Source organism: Sturnira hondurensis, unplaced genomic scaffold (assembly GCF_014824575.4).
Source record: "Sturnira hondurensis isolate 20B ecotype Veracruz unplaced genomic scaffold, ASM1482457v3 Scaffold0000880, whole genome shotgun sequence".
NCBI lineage: Eukaryota > Metazoa > Chordata > Mammalia > Chiroptera > Phyllostomidae > Sturnira > Sturnira hondurensis.
The window spans coordinates 9,749,728-9,754,908 of record NW_028073511.1 but is presented as its reverse complement, the minus strand read 5'-3'; positions in this window follow the sequence as shown (position 1 = coordinate 9,754,908).

The window sequence follows — 5,181 nt, the reverse complement described above, 5'->3', positions numbered from 1 at the left end:
CCTTTCCTTCATCTGCAATAGACTCAAGTTTAAACAAACAAAAAGCATCCAACGAGAGTAAGCACAGGAATGGAAGATCCTGAGTCCCAAATGTTTAGTGTAAAAATGTCCTCACATATCTGGTGTTGTCTCTTGATATTCATTGATGGTTTAGTTGAGGAACTATGACTCATGAAGCAGATGGTCAAGACTAACCTTGGCCAATGGGTAGGTACAGGGTGAACATTTGATGTATATTCATGTGATTTTCCCCCACGGAGATAGAATTACATAGAATCAATACTTTCCAAAAATGTCAGTTTCTTAAGTGTAGTTACTGTGTCTTCAGTTCCAAAAATTATAAAACTGAAGCCAATGAAACAATGATGTATTTAAGAATTATGTATAGAAAGACTAGCCTTAGTTGCCAATGTTTTTGTCTCATCAAGGAAAGACATCAAAGAAAGAAAAACTATTATCATTTCATCTTAAGAGAAAAAGATGAGTTTAACATCACAAAAATGGGAAGGACATAGATTCAGAATAAAGGACAGTCATTTCAACTGAATAAAATGTAATCTGTGTAATAATAAAATGAAATAAAAGCAATAAAGTATCAACACTTGTCCTCAAAAAAAAAAAAAAGGACTGCAAGAAAGCTCCACCTACTTTATTTTCTGAGTTGGGGTTTACACGCAAACATAGTTAGTTCTCTCTAACGTCTTTCTCCCTCAGATCTCCAGAGAAGCATGCACATACATGCACATACATCAATACATACAATGTATTCATCACTGTACCTGTACATAGCACAGGTTAAAAAAAAGGATGTCTAGAAATTGCATGTATGTAAAACAATAATATAATTGTTTTTGGTAATGCTTTCTTGATTTTAAAAATGGTTGGGTTAGTAATGTTATGTCTTTGCTTGAATATTCTTTTGCTTAATTTCTTTTGTATGTATACTATTTGCATATATAACTCAAATGCTATCTGACTGAAGTCTGTTTTGTATTCCAATGGATTAAATATTATTATAAAATAAAGAATCAGTCTTTGGCGGTCCTTTCTTTGGAGGTTAAAATTCATTTTATTAACAGTAGCATAGTATTATCTTTGAAGGAAAGTCCTGAAGTATAAACATAACCAGTGTATCCTAGAAATCACCCTCCAGCTTTCTGTCTGGGAAAATCTGTTAAGTGGCTCCCCCTCCCCTAGTAATGGGGAGGGGGAAGTTTCCAGCAGATTTGGGGCTGTTCGTAAAGTTTCTGCAGGTCCTTCTCTCACTTGCACGTGAAATCAAGATGGTCATGAGTCCGGAAGTGCATTTCAAGTATTTGCTTACGAACTCCCTCAGTCAGAATAGAAAAGTCATTAAAATACTGTCTCAATTTTTCTGCCTTTAACCAAAAAGGAAAGAAAACCAAACAAGCTCATATTCAAAGGGAAAACTGATTACTTTAACCTAGTATTTTCACAGCTGTTCTGAATATGGGAATTTTATTACTTCCTGTTCATAAAGTTTACAACACAGATTGTTGTATAATGATAGCCTTTACTTCAGGGTCAAATCTTTATTATTTGTTATGAGTCAGCATAAATGGCAAACCAGAGGCAAATGGCACAGAATCAGTCATTGCTACATTATTTGTGACTGTATTGTTCAGCTTTGTTATTTTTGAAGCACACAGAATCACTAATTTTCCTAATTGTATTTCAGTGTTAGTGGTGTGTGTGTGGGTGTGTGACTACAAAGCTTCTTTACAAAATTTGAGTCTGAAATGTCCTTAGAAAATTTAAGGCTGAAGATAGGAAGAGAAAGTGGGCCAGGAATAATAGATGGTTCTTTTTTTTTTGTATGTTTCTTACCGTGATCATAGGAAAAAAAAACAAAACAAAACAGTGTTGTCTAGATTTGTCACTAAACATTGTTCTGCTTTCATTTAAACTCCAAATGTATGAACAGAATGGGACAATCAGTTAAAAGCAGAAATAAGTGTCACAAACTTAACGGCGTTATTTTGGTACAGCAATAAAATGACCTAGAATCACCTTTTGAAAGTGGCTGCTATGAATATCTTTAGCCATAAAAAGTTACCTTTGTTTTCACCTGACCTGTCTTCTGTAATTACAACATAATATAGTTGGTGTTGTGGTACACTAACAATCCAAGGTGGGTGGGAAAATTTTATATGTTTTACCAGAAAGGCAAAACTCACTGATGTGTTTACAGGTGCTATAACAAAGCATGCTTCTCCTTCAAAAAGAAAAATTAATAATAAAGAATACTATTGCCAATTGTTTCAGTCTCTGGTTATTTTTCATTATCTTCAGCATATGCTTATTGCAGAGTACATGAAAATTATTTCATATTTTCCACTCTTGTAAATACAAGAAACAGTGCAAATAGTAAAAAGAAAGCATTAACAGTTCTAGACTTGTGTGATGTTTACTGAACATTTGTGAGTCTTTTTTTTCCCACTAGAAACTGTGAGATAGTATTTTCTATGTCATAGGAACATTGGGGGAATTTGAAATGACTAATAGAAAGTACCTCACAGAGTACTTGGCATGGTTTAAAATGCCACTGGCTTCTATTTATGAAATAGAAGCTGCTCTTTTCCTCTACCCAAAAGCATTTTGCAGTGATGGATATGGCTGAGAGAGAGGAGACCTCCGTACTTCCTTCCTTTGGGAGAGACACCCCTGTTCATTAGCATTATATTCACAATGGAGCTGCTACCATCTTTCAAATTCTACCTCCCTGGACACCCAGTGATTGGCAGAAGGGAAAGTACTTTGCCTAAATTGTGTTACTGACTTAGAGACTGAGATTTTAAAATTTTGAAACACGAAGAGCTAGTCTCAGCACAGGAGCGCTCTACAGTTATATACTTCTGTCATCTGGAAAAAGCTAATTTGAAAGAACCAACTTAATGAAGTGTAAAAAGATGAAAACAGCATGGGTAGAACTGGAGAGCATTATGCTTAGTGAAATAAGCCAGGGGTGAAAGACAAATACCAAATGATCTCACCTATAAGTGCACCCTAAAAAAAACCAAGCAAAAAAAGAACCAGAGACATAGAAATAAAGAACAAACTGACAGGGATCATAGGGAAGTTGTATGGGGATAACCAGGAAAGAAGGGGAAGGGTCAAGTCAAGGAACATGTACAAAAGACCCAGGGACATGGATGATGGAGTGGGGAACCTGAGAGCTGGAGTTGGTCGATGCAGGGGAGAGCAAGGGGGTACAAATGGGGACAAGTCTAGCTGAACAACAATTAGAAAAAAAAAGAAATGTGTCATCTAAAAATAAATCAGCCCTGGCCGGTCTGTAAACCAAAGTGTGGTTGGATTTCTAGTCAGGGCACAGGCCTGGGTTCCCCGCCAGGTCCCAAGAGGGGGCACACAAGAAGCAACCACACACTGACGTTTCTCTCCCTCTTCTTCTCCCTTTCTTCTCCTTTCCCTAAAAATAAACAATTAAAAAGTTTAAAAAGCACAAATCAGATATTATTTATACTAAAAAAAGAGATGAAAACAATCCATAAGGTTTTTAAAACTGATCGTAAATCATTCCTGAGTCCCATCCATCGCTTGGTTTCTTAAGCATAACCTTGCTTTTATACAGTTCAAGTCACCGTGGGAGCAAAAAATCAAAATCCAAGGGGTTGGAAGGGGATGGTGGCAGCTGAGGTTGGATGGTGGTGGGTGGAAGCGGCAGTTCCACGCGTGCCGAGTGCGCCAGGTGATGGGGCTGTGCCTCCTCTGGTAAGTGCTTATTGCTGTCAGCAACGTGGTCAACAAGGTGATCATGAGCACCTTCTATGTTCCCAGTGACCCTGCCTCTGTGCCACATCCTGGCGCAGTGCGCGGGGCTCCCACCGGTGCTCCGCGCCTGGCATGTGCTTTGTGCCCCCCTCCCCCGCACCCCACGCCTGCCCGCACCTCACCAGTCTGGAGCACCTGCAGGCCGCATCCGTCGCCTGGACTGTTGCCTGACTGTTGGTGTGCTTGTCCCTCAACCTCAACATCAGCGGCTCCCTGCTGGCCACCGTTTCTGAGTTGTCATTTGATATTACTCTGGCAGCCGCACTGTGCCTCTCGCTTCACAATATTTTCTCCGTAAAGGTATTGCGAGAGTTGCAGTCCTACCATCTCCAGCTGCCGAATCTCTTGGGTTGCCACACTGTCTTCTTTATGGAGTCTCCTGGTGAACTTCCTGGCTTTCTGGTTAGCAGCAACCTGACTTATGTGTCCCGGGGGCCCTGGACACTCCTGCTCCTGGCTGTGAGCACCTTCTCACCATGAGGACAGAGGCCAGGAGCAGTCAGGAACACCATTGCAGTTCCCCGGAGAAGCCCCACCTGCAGTGCTCTCTTTCCCCAGCAGGGGGACTATCCAAGGGACCACAGAAACATCTTAACAAACCATTTCCAGTACAGCCCACAGGGTTCCCCAAACTCAGTCAATTTGAACCACTCTGACTTCTAGAGATTAGAGGATAGAGTGGGCCATTCTGTGACTCTTCTCCGACCCCCGCAGGACCAGAAACTTCTGACAACCAGCGAATGTAAGCCCAGTCTAGGGGTCAGTGAGCAACCATCAAAGGACCCTGGGGTTCCTGGCCTCAAGACCGCAGGAGGCGCCCTCCTGCCGTGAGGACCACTGCTCTGGAGCTACACTGTTTCCTGCCCTTCCTTCCTGCAGTCTGTCATCTGAGAGCAACGGCGCTGCAGAGAGCTTGGCCAGATTTCACCTTCCCGTGAGGACTTACTCCCTTACTATAGATTTCAGAGTTTTTGTGCTGCTTCCCAAATAGCATTTCCAGGAAACCCTCTGAAAAGGCTAGGTTGCTGGGGTTACAGACCCGGGAGAGGGTGAGAGATGGACTCAGTTTCCCCATCAGCCCCATGGCCATTTGCAGTTACTGGCAAGCACTCCCAGGCAAACACTTAGTGTAAGTAGCACAGCGTTCTTGGAGGCTGGGTTTTTGACCGGCAAGAAGGAGTCCTGTGTGCAGATTCAGAGGGGAGGGTGGAGCTGGCCCGTGCTCCTCTGGGAGCGGAAAGGAGGAGGTGACTGCGGGGCTGGGAGAGGGAACATTAGGAATCATGTCAGTGTTTCAAGCTCATTTCTGTCTCTGCGGTTTTTTTTTTCGTGAGACTTCATTGCAGTGGTGACTTGGAAAGCTGTTGA